This window comes from Equus quagga, chromosome 8 (assembly GCF_021613505.1).
Source record: "Equus quagga isolate Etosha38 chromosome 8, UCLA_HA_Equagga_1.0, whole genome shotgun sequence".
Lineage (NCBI taxonomy): Eukaryota > Metazoa > Chordata > Mammalia > Perissodactyla > Equidae > Equus > Equus quagga.
The window spans coordinates 22,711,738-22,728,076 of NC_060274.1; the positions used below are offsets into that span (position 1 = coordinate 22,711,738).

Sequence of the window (16,339 nt, forward strand, 5' to 3'; positions counted from 1 at the left end):
GCTTCTTTAAGGCCACCTAAGTGACCTGGAGTGATACATCCAGCTGGTGGTCTGAGGGGCACAAGATTAGACCCAAACCAGGCCCCGTCCACGCCCACCTTCACGCCAGCTTCCCTTCTTCCGTGTCACACTCAGGCTTCATTTCTTTGATCTCTCGTATGGCATCCATATTAATAGCTCTGCTAGGCTTTCAACTTCTGCCTTTCTTTCACCATTTATGTCTTTGTCTCGTCTCTCTGGATATCACGTGCTCTCTGCCTGCACTTTTGGAAATAGACCTTTTTGGTTTGGTCCTGGGCTTGGACTCTCCCTGTGAACTGCCGAGTGGGCAGCCTGTTGGTCACAGCTGTTTGTTTCTGAGTTTCGATTCCTTCCTTTAGCTCCAGCTCCATGAATCAAGAGCCCAAGAAGGAGGCCTGTTATCAGGCTATTGGAACAGGATAGGAGCAGGGCCATCTGGCTCAAACCACAGGAGTGAAAATGGAAATTCATTCATTCATTCATTCATGCCATATTTACTGAGTACTGTCGAGGGTAGTCACCAGCTCTGGGTGGATGCCCAGCTGGTCCTGCTTTCGCTGCTTCAATCCTCTCTCCCTTCAAGTTCTCTACTAAAGTTTAAGATTTTTTGTCATCACAGCTGAGTCTCTCTGGGAGTATCAGCAAGACCTCTCGGTAGTGTTAGAAGGCGACAACCGGGGACAGCAGCTGGTTTTATTTTTGGTTTTCGTCAGTCAGGTGTTTGTAAGTTGAGAACCGCCTGTATTCACACAACGTGATTTGGGAGTGTGTCACGAACTCCTGCGGGAATAATGGATGTGGTACAGTTGAAAGGGTGACAATGAACAATCCCTAACATCATATACTAGGAGTAAACTTCTAACAGCCTGGGCATGGATTAATGGCTCAGAGAATATGGATGTGCTCTGGATCGTTTCCAGTCTCATTTCTTGTAAAATTGGAGTCTTGCTTTGGAGATCTGGCCATTGGTGAGCTTGCCTGTGGAATAGTCAAGGCCTTATGGTAGGTACTGGTTGATGCATTTGCGAGATTTTATTTTGGAGCCGATTAGATTACTATAATTTATTTGTTCTTGTCAAGTTTTTAAATTATCCCACAAGCAATCTTATGTTACAAATAAAGGAAAGACACATAACTCTCCAATCGCCTTTTACAGTGTAGCAACTTGATTCTTAATTTTTCCTTGTCTACTCTTAGGATCTTTGCTCACATTCACACATTTGAAATAGTTGTAATCGTGATATTGAAATAGTCCTTATCTTCACAGTCATATTTGCATAAACATTTTCTATTTTGCTAATTTCTACACTCTAATTTTAATGGTCATAAAATTTTGATCTAATTATATGGTCACAATTTTCTTAAAATTCCCTTATTTCTGAATATTCAGTTTTTCTCCTGTGGGGTTGTTTGTCAAAGAGTATAGACATTTTTGTTATAAATGGTCCCTATTTTCAGATTTCTTTCCGTCTTCCTCTCAACCATGCCACAGTAAACATCTTCACAGTATTGTTGTTTCAGTTTGGATTTCTTTAATAATTAGTGATGTTTCTTTATTAATTGTATTTCTTTTTCTGAATTGGCTTGTCATAGCTTTTCTAATTTATTTCCCAGTTATTTTTGAAAAATAAGTTCCTGTGGGTCTTTATATATTTTAAATAATTCTTGTTACTTATAGTTGGTTCTAATATTTCTCAATGTGACAATTTTTGTTTTGTTATTTTATAAATTCAACAATTTTATCTTAGTCTTACCTGGTTTATCTATTTCTGAGTAGTTTTTGATGACTACTGTCACAGTTATTAAAAGTTAGGTAAAGGTACTATGATTCTCTGCTTCTCCTTATTCATGTTGCTTCTTGGTCTCCTGTCTGGTGGATTGGATTCTTATAGACATGTATATTCTAGAATCATGGAGTGATCAAGCTAGAGGGGAGTTATCAGTTTCTATTTTTAATATTTAGAGGATCTAATAGATAATATTTACAGATAAATGTAGATTTACAGATTGAAAGTTTAGAATGTAGATGAAAACTACATTCAGGACCTACTGAATACAGTGAATCCAGCTGGTAAATTAAGAAATGTATTTAACTTTAGGTTTTAAAAAGAAAAAATAGTTTTATACTTATAAAACCCTTTAAAAACACTATATTTGGAAATCAATTTTTCTATGTTTTTTGAGCATTTGTCTCATTGCTTTTCAGTGTCTTGATTTTAAAATTTAATCTCAGAAATGTGGCTTCAAATCATTGGTCCTTTGCAAAGTGACTGAGCAGCCTCCCGGGGGTGATCGAGGTTACTCCTTGTGATTGGTTTTCTTCTTTTGTGGTGTAGATTCTATTATGCAACTGGGATGTGCTTTTGGAATTTATAAAGCATTTAAAATTTCCTTTTTATTGGTTTGATTGATCTTATAGTCATTTTAAAATAACCTAAGTTATCTAATAAATATTTAGTTTATTGGTAGGTAGTTGAGCAGTGTATTTCTCACCTGTGACTTAGGGACAGGAGTTCAGTATATCTTCCAGTATTTCATACAAGGGAGGAAGAATTTAGAAAGCTAATGGAAGATCGTTTCTCTTAAGTCATTTTAGAAGATAAATTGTTATATCAAAAATATTGCAAAATAAATGGGCAAAAAAATCATCAAAACAATTATTAAGAAAATCCAGTGAAGTTGGTAGGAGTCAATTGGGCTGTGTGCTTCTGAGATATCAGCCTGCTCTGATCATTCAATAGATGTGAACCCCACGGTTTGTCTGGGGTTGCTTCCCTGATAAATAATGGTATAGGATGTGAAATTTGAACCGATACAATTAGAAAGGCTAAGAGTGAAGTTTGTGGCCAGTTACGATTGACAGATGAGAACAAACGAATAATAAACTATTCTTACAGAATATTATAGGTTTGGTGTTACATTTTTAATATCTTCAGTATTAGTAGAGATGTTCTTATATGTGAAGTCTGAGTTTTGATACTCTGTATAAGTGAAGTGCTATGTTTTACTTCAGAATTTCTTGAATTTACTCTTGACAAGAAATCTCCTGAGCCTGTAAATTATTATCATTGTTGTTACTAAGTGGCATAAATGAAAGGTTTAACCTAGTAAATAATTGTTTAAATTATACATTCAGTCAACAGCAAGGGCAAATCTCTTGTAAGCATTGTCTTCTCTGGCCTGAAAAAATTATATTTTCACATCATTGTTTGAATTGTCTTCAGTGGACGATGACAACGTTTTTTGGGGGTATATCGTGCTTATGGTTCCATAGCCCAGAGTCTTAAATTCTGTGCCTGGCTGATGTTGTATTGTACGGTAGTAATTCTGTAAATTATTTATAATACAGGGGAAACACTGGAGAAAAGATCTGTCTGTTTACTGCTTCCAGTTTTACAACAAGGGGATACTGTTCAAGTCCAAAGGAGCTTCAGTAGTTGAAGAGTTGAGATATTCTGCCTCCTCTGCCCCATCTCCAACATCCTGTTTCATCACAAATGTTTATCATTTTATTCATCGGTTCTCCACCCGCCTTGTGGGCCATTGTGGTTGCTGTCAGGCAGCCAAGAGGCTGGGGAATGCCTATCCACAGCAGTGTGGGGCGTCTGGCTGGGGTGCTCACGGGTCCTGTAACTGGCCCATCTGTGAGTGCTTGGTTCACAGTTTTAAAGAATCATCTGGGTTTCCCAAGAAATTCATTTAGTATTAATTGACTACTCATTTTTTTTTTTTGATGAAGATTAGCCCTGAGCTAACATCTGTCGCCAATCTTCCTCTTTTTGATGAGGAAGACTGGCCCTGAGCTAACATCCATGTCCATCTTCTTCCACTTTCTATGTGGGACGCCTTCCACAGCATGGCTTGCCAAGCGGTGTCATGTCGGCACCTGGGATCCGAACCCCGGGCCGCTGAAGCAGAAGGTGTGAACTTAACCACTGTGCCACTGGGCCAGCCCCTGACTACTCATTTTTAAAATATTTAATATAACACAAAATACAAATGATATATAATAACGTAACATAGCGTACCATGACATACTCTACCTGCTTCAGAAGGGATGGACGTTTTTGAAGTGTACTGGCCCGGAATTTTGTAGACTGGAGTTAGGGGTTTGGGGAAGACCACAGAGATGAGGTGCCTTCTCATTGCGTTTCTATTATTGAGAATCAACATAACTGATCACTGGTGACGTTAACCTTGATCACTTGGTTGAGTTAGAGTTGACCAGTTTTTTCCACTGTAAAGTACTCCTTTTCTCTTTGCATATCCTGTACTTTGCATATTCTGTACTTTGGAAGTCGGCCCTCACTTAAAGGGAGAATAATTAAGCTCTACCTCTTGGAGGGAGGGAGTATCTACATAAATTATTGATTTTGGTATGGATGCTTAGACATTTATTTTATTCTTTGGGTTATCATCCAGGGCCAGCACTATTTATTCTGTTGCTCATAAACTAGTTTTTAATTTTTTAAGTTTTATTTTGCTTACCCATCTAGTATGACGTGTAGCTTGGTGCAGAATGCATTCCCCGCCTTTTTGGCCTTGCCCTCATCCACGTGTTTACCCTCTCATGCTTCAAACCAATAGATGTGGTTTTGCTGTGCTGGTTGGTGCTTAAGGTCATTTTTATAGTAAAGTTTTAATGTATGTGCTGTGGGAGGAGAAGTCATAATACAAAACTTCTTGTCAGCAGATTGGTGAATTTACCTGAGAAATTGAGACTCAAGAGTATGAGAATGTGTGACTAGGACCGAAAGCAGATTTTCAGGTAGGAAATCAAAATCCTTTTCTTTACCTTTTTTGCACTTGATTTTGTAGACATCAGATCATCATTTTCTCGGGAGATGCAAAATCCCACAATTGGGGGATGGGTGGCATAAAGAGTGAGGTTGCATTAGGAAGTCACTTAGTGTTCCTTTTTTAGATTCTTTGATTTTTAAATGATAAGGTGATAGCTGAACTTTGAATTGAAACCCAAGAGGAACTTGCAGAAGTATATCCATATTTGCAAAAGAATTATAGATGTGATTCCGATCGTTGAGGCTTATTTGAAAAAGTACTCATCAGAGTATAAATAATATTAAGATTTATCATGTCAGAGAAAACAGCTACTAGTTATAGGATGTTTTATGTATTTCACAGAATATTTACTAAATCTGGATTGATTTATATATATATATTTTTTGGTGAGGAATATTGGCCCTGAGCTAACATCTGTCGCCATCTTCCTCTTTTTGCTTGAGGAAGATTGTCGCTGGGCTAACATCTGTGCCAGTCTTCCTCTATTTTGCAAGTGAGACGCTGCCACAGCGTGGCTTGGTGAGTGGTGTGTTGGTCTGTGCCCAGGATCCGAACGTGCGAACCCCAGGCCACTGAAGCAGAAGCGCAAGAACTTAACCACTATGCCACCAGGCCAGCCCCAGGATTGATTTATATTTTGCATTTTTCATCAACTCCCCTAAGATGTGATAAGGTCACAAACTCTCTGTTAGGAGGGAGGGACCGTGGGAGAGGAGGCTCACAGATCATGTATGTGCTCGAGTTTCTGCATATTGATTACGCAAAAACGAGAATCACTTTGCCAGCAGCTTCCACTGTTGTGGTCATCCTACAAAGAGTAAGTTAAAAAGAGAGAGTTCTTGCAAGCGCCAAGACAAGCACCTGAAAATCTGAAATGCAAGTGGAGTTAATGTTCTGCACCGATTCTTACCTGTGCTGTTGGCAGTATGAAAGCAATGTGATGCCTCCTTCTAAACTACAGAGGTTTCAGCTCCATGGCAACATGAGGAGCCTATTCTGTCAGAGGGTGTATGTACACAAATGCATTCAAAGCACGAGTGAATTTGGAGGGGTGGGGACCAACCCGCCAAGTCCTGCCCACGCACTTTCGTGTGTGTGTATTAGAATAAGGCCTTTGTGCAAGGAGGCCAGAGAAGTTCATGTCAGTTGCCCTCTGGGCTTTTACAGGACCTAGCTGCCATCACCCACCTCCTTTCTGTTTCCAGAAAGGAAGCAAGGAAAGGCGATTAAAGAATGCTGCCGCGAGGAAAATGCTCTTCCTTCTTTCTCTTTTTGGAATGTCAACTTAGCTATTGCTTTTCTTCGTGTCCCCAGGGGTGTTTGGCTGCTTCTGTGGGCAGCAGTACTCTCTGTCTCTCGTCTGGTGTCCTGCCTGCTCCTTAAGGCCCAGGGGTGGCACGGAGTGCGTGGTGGCTTCTCTGTTCCCGCCCACAGCTGCTGGGTCTCTGGCTCGACTCTGACACTTCGCGTTTCCTCTCTCCTCGTGCTTCACAGCCACGCGCAGCTCCGTCCTCTCTATCAGGCCTTGGCTCAGTTCTTTGCTTTGAAGAGATAACCTCCCGACTTGTCTATTTATCATATAGCCATGTTCCTGTCCTGCGTTTTCGAAATGATAGAACAATCTGAAAAATGTTTATTTTTGCTGTGCTCCAATTTAGCTGATCCAGGGGATGAATTGAATGTTCTGCTCTTTCCTAGTTAGCTCTGAGAATAGCTGTGATGAGTCTTGGACCATTTTTTGTTTTTTGGAGGAAGATTAACGGAGCTAACATCTGCCGCCAATCCTCCTCTTTTTGCTGAGGAAGACTGGCCCTGAGCTAACATCTGTGTCCGTCTCCCTCCACTTTATATGTGGGATGCCCACCACAGCATGGCTTGATAAGTGGTGCGTAGGTCCACACCCGGGATCCGAACCGGTGAACCCCGGGCAACCAAAGCAAGAAAATGCGAACTTAACCGCTGCGCCACTGGGCTGGCCCCTTGGACCATTTTTATACCACTTAAAATTTGAGGTTGAATATGGATGACTATCTACACTAGGTTCAGAGACTAAGGATCCAAAAACAGCCTCTTTGATCCAGACCTTGTCCTTTTCCTTTCACTCCTCCACTAATCCCCATCCAGTGTGACAGACGGCTCTCGTGGTGGTGAGAGGAAGTTATTGACAAGAGGCCTGAAGTTCTCATGTTCCTGTGCATGCTTGCACAACAGCTAAGTGTTGTTTTCAGGTTATATTTTGGGCCACATTCATCATTTCTTCACATAAAGAAATGATCTATTGCCCCGTAGTTTCTGCTTGGAACAATTTCTTTGGATTTACTCTTATAAATAAATGATCTATGACTAAGATTATATATACGCACCTGCCATTGCTTTCATCTGTTAATTAACTTGTTCAAGGATTTTTGACTTACTGTGGTGTGCTGGCCCGAGCATGCAAAAAATGTGCGTGTGTCTGCCCCTGAAGAGCTACTGCGCTACAAGTTAAGAGCAGACTGTAAAACGTTGCAATACATTGTGAAATGGCCGTAAGAGAAGGATGCACAAAGCCTAGATGTGACCTGACAGGGATGCAGTCACCTCTGCTTGAGGGGCTTGACACAGGCCTAAATCTTGAGCTGCGTCTTGCAAGACGAGTAGGAGTTTGCCTGGTGGACAGTACAAGCAAAAGCATTAGGGAGACAGAGCCCGGACATGCAAAAGCCCAAGGACATGAAAGCAGTAAGGTGTGTCTGTGAGCAATAAATCTTCATATGGCCAGATGGCAGGGTATAGGGAGAGGAGGAGCGGGGATCACAAAGGAAGGATCTGGAATGGTTGGCAGGGCCCAGGTCTAGGAGGGTATGCCAGGCTGGTATGTTGGAACTTTATCCTGTAGGCAGTGAGGAGAGATATGCTCAAATCTGTGCTTTACACAGAATCTCAGGCAGCGTCATGAGAGTGAATCAGAGCGACCCGGGCCTGGAAGGGAGGCATGGTTTGCAGATAGTTACAATCATCTTCAGAAGAAAAAAATAGAGGCCTGAACTGATGCTGTGATATTCAGAATGGTGAGCACAGGATGGACTGTCATGCTGGGGAAACAGTACTAGTGACTGAGTCGGTGTAAAGGCTGAGGGAAGAGAAGGCAGTTCTCGGGACTCCAGCTGGATGACAAGGTGAATAGTGATGACGTTGCCCAGGATGAGAAATACAGGAAGATGAGCAGGCCTTAAACAATGACTTAGATTTTAGATTTTTTGTATCTACGGTCATGTGTGGTCTATGGAAAGCTCTGATATTGCGATAAGAAAGACCTGAGTTTCAATTTTGCTTCTCCACTTTATCACCTGTGTATTTTTAGGTAAGTTACTGGACCTCTGGGACTTTCCTGGTCTGTGAAGTGGGGCTGGCAGTTAATAGCCTGCAGGCCATTGGTGAGAGGTGAAGAGAGAATCTGTGTAAAGCTCCTGACTCAAAGCCAGTTCTCAAGTCAGGGCGGGTTATTATCCCCGCCGTGTTCTGCAGGCGGAGCTTGAGGCCTGGAGCCCCGCAGAGAGGCTGAAAATGCCGACTTTGGAGTCACGTGAAAATAAGAGAACAAAATTTATCAGAGGGGCTGAGGTGTCTGCTCATTTGTTTGTCCAGAATCATTGCTTGAGAGTCGGCATGTGCCCAGTTCTGTGCAAAAAACTAGGGAAGGCAAGATGAAAAAGATTTTGTTTCTGGCCTCAGGGATCTTAGAGTCAATAAGGGTGACACAAAGAGGGAAATCAAGAGTGTTTTGAATAAGAAGAGGATTGGGGCAAATTAAGATATCCAGATTTTAAAAATTGTATAATATAGCATATATTTAGAAAGGACATATACAATTTGATGCATTTCCACCAACCAAAGAGCAGATCAAAAAACAGAACCTTATCAGCATTCGAAGAGCACGTCTCCTGCCCTTTTCCAGTCACAACAGAGCCCAAGGGTAACTGTAATCTAACGTTTCACACCATGTAGGTTATACGTATTATTGTACTTTATATGTGTGGAATCGTATGCTATGTTCTCTTTTTTGTGTCTGGTTGTTTGTTCTGACTCGGATCTTTGTTATCCCAAAAGCAGTGCTCTTTCCACAGACTACACATGACCACAGATACCAAAAATCTAAAATCTAAGTCATTGCTTTTCTCAAAGGCCCGCTCATCTCCCTGGATTTCTCATAACGTACCAATATGTTAGTGAGCATCATTCACATTTCTGCCTGTGACAACTGTTCATTCTCGTTGGGTAGAATTCCATTGTATGAATATACAACGGTTTATTCATTCTTTCACTGATTGACTTGGGTTTTGTTTTTGGCTGTTACCAATAATGCCTCTCTGGGTGTGACAGTACACGCCTGTGGGGTGGAGTTACTGGATCAGAGGCTGGTGTATATTCATACTTCCTCCAACAATGCGTGAAGGTCCTAACTGGCCCTCTCTGCTCTGGCATTTTCATCTTTCTCGTTTTGGCCATTCTGTTGATTATTTAGTGGTGTAACCTCGTAGTTTTAATTTTCATTTCCCTGATGATTAATGAAGTTGAGCCCCTTTTGTTTTTGACTGTTGGATACTCTTTTATAAAGTGCCTGTTGAAGTGTTATGTCCACTTTTAGACTGGGCTTTCTGCCCTTTTGCAGCATCAATATTAAACAGTGAAAATGAATTATTGAGGGCCCACCAAGAACCACTCTAGCACTGGAATCAGAGAAAAGAACGATATAGTCCTACTTTTCGTCCTCGTGTAGTTTGTGGCCTTGACCACTCTTTCCAAAAGCTTGGTTGTGCAGAGGAGGACTGAGATGATAGACAGAGGAAGACGTGGGGCCCAGAGAGCACTTTTATGTAGATGTGAACCTAAGTGTGTGTGCTAACAGCAGAGCCACTGGACAGGGAAAGGGAGACGATAGAAGGAAGGGTGATCCTTGACGGAGCAGAATCCAAGAGTGGCCAGTGCTCTGAGCTCTGGAAAGGACTGACTGGGCAGAAGGAGGGGAGGAGTGTGACCAGGTTTATGGGTAGAAACTAGACACGAAGGAAGTTTTTCCCTGAAAAACTTATTTTATTTTACTTATTTTTTTGTGAAGGAGAAGGCAAAGTCATTTGTCTGGAAAAATTTGGTAATATTGAAGAACGTAGGGAACCTTTGGAGTTGCCTCTGGAAGAAGAGTGAACTGACCAGAGCATTATGAGATGATAACGCTAACCTTCAGGGGGACCCACAGACGTAGCTCTTGTCTCTGTAGTTCATTTTCCTCAGCCACTCTGAGTAGGTGATATTGGAACAGGCAGGGGCAGTGATTGAAAGTAGGGGGGGTTTTCTTTTCTTTTCTTTTTTTTTTGGTGAGGAAGATTGACCCTGAGGTAACATCTGTGCCTATCTTCCTGTATTTTGTATATGGGATGCCACCACAGTGTGGCTTGATAAGCAGTGTGTAGGTCTGCACCTGGGATCCGAACCCACAAATCCCAGGCTGCAGAAGCAGAGTGTGCCAACTTAACCGTTACACCACTGGGCCAGCCCCTAAATTAGGTAGTTTTTAGGATAATGGCACTGAAGGATAGCTGGCAAAGTTGAGTTGGGGTGCTGGCAAGGGAAAGAGAAGTAGTTCACAGTGGGATCTAGACAGGATCCTGAAAGAACCCTGGAAGAGAGGAAGATGCTGGAGGAAGAAAGATGGGAGGGGAGGAAGAGATGTCCTGTTGGAAGGGAGAAGTTGAAGAACCGTGTCTCCGTGAGGCTGGAAAACAACAGAGTGTGAATGTGACAGGTAGTGCTGTGACAGGATGGACCAGAGCAGCCTGTCATGTTGGCCCTGTAGGTCTGATCTCCCTGTGAGGTTTTGTGGGAAATTACCAAACACTTAAGCAAAGAGCCTCTCAAAATAGGTCACATTTTAAGTTTTAGCTTATTATCTCCTGCATTCTTAGTCAATAAGATATTTTTCATTAAATGAAGACTTCTAAAGAAATTCCATTGGAGGAATTTTCTCTAACATTAACCATAGGTTCTTAGCTGGTTCAATAAAGCTGGTTTTAGATAATGAGGGTAAATATAGAGACCCAAATGGTCTGGTTTTATGCTCAAATAAAATGCTGAAAATGAAAATCTGTTGCGTTAGCAGCAGCTGCAGCTGAAACAGGTTGGGCACGTCCCTTTAAGCAATTACACTTGGAGTCCTCATTGGATCTACACCGTATTTGCTTCGTGTGTTTCCTCATTGCTACGCATTGAAGTGAATAATAGAGCATGCTAAAATCTCTGGTTGAGATTTAGAACATAAGATGCATATTGTGTGACACTTTCTGCTGAAGTCAAGAGAGCAAAGTTTAGGTTTTCATGAAACTACCATATACACACTGCTGAATGAAAAAGGCTTCAACAGAAGAGCGATTTATAGGAATCGGCTGATTGAAAATCCTATGATTTACCCCGTATGTATAGAATTCCCGGGCAGTTTGCTGAAAGTGTCGATTTGGGGGCCCATCCCTGGAGGTGATAATGTGGGTCATCTTTGGACTCACATTGAGAAACCTGCAGCAGAGCTTCTAGTTTTGGAAGATTGCTGCAAGGATCGGGCACTACCCTAAGTCATTGTGGCAAAGAAACAAAAAACAACCAGAAAGGGAAAATAGAAAAGAAAGAGATAAGGAGGAGATAAGATTGGCGAATGTGAGGAAAGAGACAAGAATGTGAGTCCTGAAGAAATCTCTCTACAAATTTCTGTGTTTTAAAAGCAACTTTCAGAGGATGCTAGAGAGAATCATGACAATTTTAAGGTTGCAAATGGAAAACCATGTGAAGTGTGCAGGATTGCATGGGGAAAATATCAAAAGACCATGAAGAGGCCCGTGACTGGCTATAAATTCAAACTCCAAGTATTCAAATTAGAATATAGCTCTAAATTTCATTTTTCCAACAACCTTTCCCATTGTAATGTGATGTGATAAGTTTTGGTCATGGAACAGAACTGTTCCTATAAATAATCAAACTGGATTATTTAATTTTTCTCCTGAATATCAGATCAAGGCAACTTTCAGTCTCCAAGATGGTTTCCTACACTGCTGAGGGTGGTTGTCAAGATTGAATGAGGTCTGAGCTCTGCGTGCCGGAGCCCCTGGGTCCAAAGGTCTGCTCAGCCACCAGCCAGCTCTGCATCCTTGGGCAAGTCAATGTGACTCAGTTTCCTCATCTGGAAAATAGGAAGAATGATAGTGTCTACCCCTAGAATTGTTGCCAGGAATAAGTAAATGAGTAAATATAAAGCACTTGGAACAGCACAACTCACACTGTAGATATTCAAGGTATGCTGTCCTGGAACATAACTTCTATTGTCAAGTTCTTTTAATAGAAGTGCCTAAATTAAAAAACAATGACTATTTAAAATAGATTACATACGTCTGATTTTATAAAGTTATAGTTCTCTTGAGCCTTACTCAATTAAATCATTGGACACCTACTACCAAGTGCGATAAGATGCTCCAGGCTCTGTGATGGTGAGTAAGACATGGTCCTGTCCCCTAGACACTCAAGCTTTGACAAGTTATCCTGTTGAATTTGGTTTTCGTGGATAGATATTATGCTGTGTTGAGAAACGGCATAGAAGTTAATTGAAAAAATATTTTTTAGCACAAGCAAAAGACAGTTCATGAAGGGCAGAAGGGGATGCCAATAATAGAATTACACCTTAACATATTTCTAAGCATGGCAGATCACACAAGAAAAGATGTTGATATCTTTCCAGAGCTGGATCCAGTAAAATGGATGGTACATTGCTAGGATATCAGAAAACTTGGATATTCAAGTTTTGGCTCTGCTGTTTCCTGATTATGCGACTGTAGGCAATTACTTATCCTGTGTCTCAGTTCCTTCACCTAAGAGACAGGCACAAAGCCACCTTGCTGAGTAGGTTGATTAAAGGAGCTAATGTTTGTGAAGGTGCTTTATGAACTATAAGATGTTAAGCATTTGTATGGTTTCTGATGATTTATATTATATAGGGCTTGTGGATTTCTGAACAACTATGGCTCAGAAACCAACGCTTTAAGTAATAGTCTTAGGGGCTGGGCTGGTGGTGTAGTGGTTAAGTTCACGTGCTCTGCTTTGGCAGCCCCAGGTTTGCAGGTTTGGATCCAGGCGCAGACCTATTCACCGCTCATCAAGCCATGCTCGGGCAGCATCCCACATAAAATAGAGGAAGACTGGCACAGACGTCAGCTCAGGGACAGTCTTCCTTAAGCAAAAAGAGAAGATTGGCAATAGATGTTAGCTCAAGGCCAATCTTCTTCACACACACACGCACACAAAATACAGAGAACTTTATTATTCTATGTCGAATTCCCTGTAGACCAATAATGGATGGGTAATTTGCTGCAGGGATCAGACTGAAAAAAAAAAAGATTCACAGGTGGAAGGTGAAACAGGGCAGCGAAGTTACAAGACTGAGCTAAGGGAAGAGCTGACGTGTGGAGTAGGAACTGGAGGTGAGGGTCTTCCCTCCGCGGTGCACACAGTTACCTGACTGTTTCTCAGTCGAGTGGGAAGAGCACAGGCTTTGAAGTCAGACCTGAGTTAAACCCCTGCTCTGCCACTGACTAGTTGTAACTCGGGCAAGTTACCAACCTCCTTGAGTCTCATTTCCCCATCTGCGAAGGGGCGTAGAGTCGCTTGCCTGGCCAACGTGTGTGCACTGGAGGTCCTGTCTGTAAAGTGCCTGCCCAAGAACTCACTGATACAGTACTTTTCTGATGATTACACATTGTCAAATTTCAAGGCAACTTGAATTACACGCTTGCTGAACAGGAATACCAATACAGCCGATACCAGCAGCTGTTGAACTGAAAGGTTCCGTGTGCCAGGCTCCATTCCAAACACATTACACGTATGATTATCTTATTGAATCTCCAGAACAGCCTGAGGACGTAGGTGTTACTGTTACTGCCACTGGGGCTCCGGGAGGGTAACTCACTTGCCCAAGGACACCCGGCAGGTTTATGTGGAGCAGGTTTACAATCCTGGGCCCCTGTGACTCCAGATCCCACTTTCCCAGTTGCTGGACTATTCCTTTTCCTTCCCAGCCAGTTGAGGGATGTGGGACAGGGAATGAAAGGACCAGTTGTTTCACAAGAATTGTTCTTTGAATGGGGTGACTATTTGCTTTCGGATCTTCACCATTTGGGTAAACTGTTGGGGGGGCCTGCGGTCCCCCACCCTCTAAGTTCTGAGCGTGTAGGGAAGCCTTGCCGAGCTCTGCTTCCCTTTCCTGCACGGCTGTTACGCTTGTAGGGGTTGTAGCGAGCCTTTCAATGGGCAGAAGCCATAGAGCACAGTCCCGGCAGCCTTCTCTGCCTCGAATCTCCACTCCACTCCCTTCTTAAGTAGCAGTCTAGCACTGAGGACAGGGCGTGGGCAATGCCAGCTCTCTTTTGAGTTTGGAACCAATGAGGTTCTGTGTTATTCAGCTTCTCATTTTTCAAACCAATGATATATCATAGGCTATTACGATTGATTTCCTTAAAATATTTGCTCCCATATCTTCTCATTGATCGATGATATACTTTCGATACACCGTTTTATGAGGAAAGGTCCATCACCTCGGTCCTCTCATTGATTTGCCTTCTGTGCCTGGATATGTGCACTTCAAACACAGTCCCTTTAAGAACCACTAGCCCTCAGCAAAAATAACCTAGAGCAGCTCAGGTTACTGCCCGGCTCCAGACTCCAGGAGGTCAGGTTGCTTATTCCTCTGGCACCTACCTCAGCAGAGATGTAGGAAGAGCTTTCTCTATGCCAACAGAGGAGCGCAGTGTCCGTTTGTGCACTGGAGTCCCAGCTTTAGCCAGGAGCCCTCAGCTGTGTCTTCTTCTGGACTTTCCTCTTCTTCATGGTGGAGAGGTTGTTGGTTGGGTCACTTAAATTGCTTTACCATAATTGTGACCCTGTTCCTGGGCCTGGATGCTGGAGCCTGTCTTTCCTGTCAACCTTGGATTTTGTACTGTTTGTTTGAAAAATAAAAATGAAAAAGATGTCAAAAGCCATCAAAACAAACACGCACCTCCCATCCCAGAATCGAAAGTGTGGCAGCAGGTAGGGGAGGGTCATGGGAGGACACCCCCCGTCTCCCGGACCCCTCGTGCCTCACATGTCTGTCTTGTTAGCCTTGCTTGTAAAGGAGTGTTTTTACTGGCTGTACATAAGCCAAGGGAACAAAGAAAAAACAGGGCTTAATGGTCTATAAAGATAAACAAACAAACGGAATGAACTCTTTAATTAGGTCCATTTTGTTCAATTGTGAAAAACCAGTAAGATATCTTAAGAGGCAGTGCAGTATGAGATGGGACAAAGAGCCAGCAAGGACTTAGACCATCTGGGGATTGTCTCCGCAATGTTACTGAATCAGCCGAGTTGCAGAATAATAGAATTTTAACAGCTAGGTGGTAGCGGTCAGTGACTCACATTCTCTCATTTTCCCTAGAAGGAAAATGAGGCCCAGAGAGGTTGGATGACTTATTTGAAGTTACTCAGCTGGTTGGTAGTAGATCTGGACCCACAGCCCCAGTACACACATCATTGCTCTCCATTATGCTGCAAAGACATGATCAAGAGTCAGGGTCTCTCCAAGCCCCTATTTTTTAAATCTATAAATGGGGATTGTAGTGCCTGGCATGCTTTCATTGTAAGATGTTATAAGGATCTGCTAAGTGAGTGTGGGTGAAAACACTAAAAAACTATTAAATTACATATTAATATTAAATTATATATACACACACATATGTGTATGATGAGATGTATGTACCATGTGATATCAAATATTCTGTTGAAATTCTTCTTGTGGGAGCACTTTAACAAAAGTCGGGGTTCTCTTTTGGGAATTTGAAACACCCTGAACTTCCTGGGAGGATAATGGTAAGAAATCTAGACTTAGGTTTATTAACCTGATGGTTTTACCTACTAATTCTGTTATTAGTTTAACTTTCTGAAAAATGGGAATAATAAAACTCTCAGCCTATCTTGAGTTGTCTTGTTTAAGAAAATATGTGAAAGTAGTTTTTCACTGTAAGGCACAGAATGGAAGTGAGGTATTATTACCAAATATTGCTGACGGCCAAGGCCTCTGTCCATACATCACATAGGGTGTAATTAAGGAGACATGTCTTACATTCAAAAGCAGGTTTCAACATTATCTGACCTTGGTGCCAGATAAAGGTTGTATACTACAGGTAATGATTGCAATGAATGAATGAGTAATGTAAACCTTTTGTTATGGTTTACAAATGGAAGTGTAATCATCTTTGAATTTGTTAATATTTCCCTATAGACGTTTACCCAAATTATCAAGGCATGCTCATAGCATACCTCTTATTTACTATATTATTTACTGTAATAATATAGAAGGTAGAGATTTAAATGTTATTTTTTACAAGTTTCTCAGTTATACCATTTACACTAATATTTGTATGTCCAATTTATCTCATTTGATTGTTCCAGAATATTTGTGAGTAGTAAT

At 41.8% G+C, this 16,339-nt stretch overlaps 1 protein-coding gene across 5 annotated transcripts in view; it reads left to right on the top strand.

Annotated features, from left to right (window-relative positions):
- Positions 1-16,339, top strand: part of HIVEP2 (HIVEP zinc finger 2) — a 183,016-nt gene that overhangs the window by 37,663 nt on the left and 129,014 nt on the right. For 3 of the 5 annotated variants that reach the window (XM_046669002.1, XM_046669005.1, XM_046669003.1), the window contains exon 3: positions 4,715-4,789. The exons of the other annotated variants lie outside the window; for them this stretch is intronic. The gene's annotated coding sequence lies outside the window, so the exon portion shown is untranslated. The remainder of the gene's footprint in view (positions 1-4,714; positions 4,790-16,339) is intronic. 5 annotated transcript variants of the gene reach the window in all.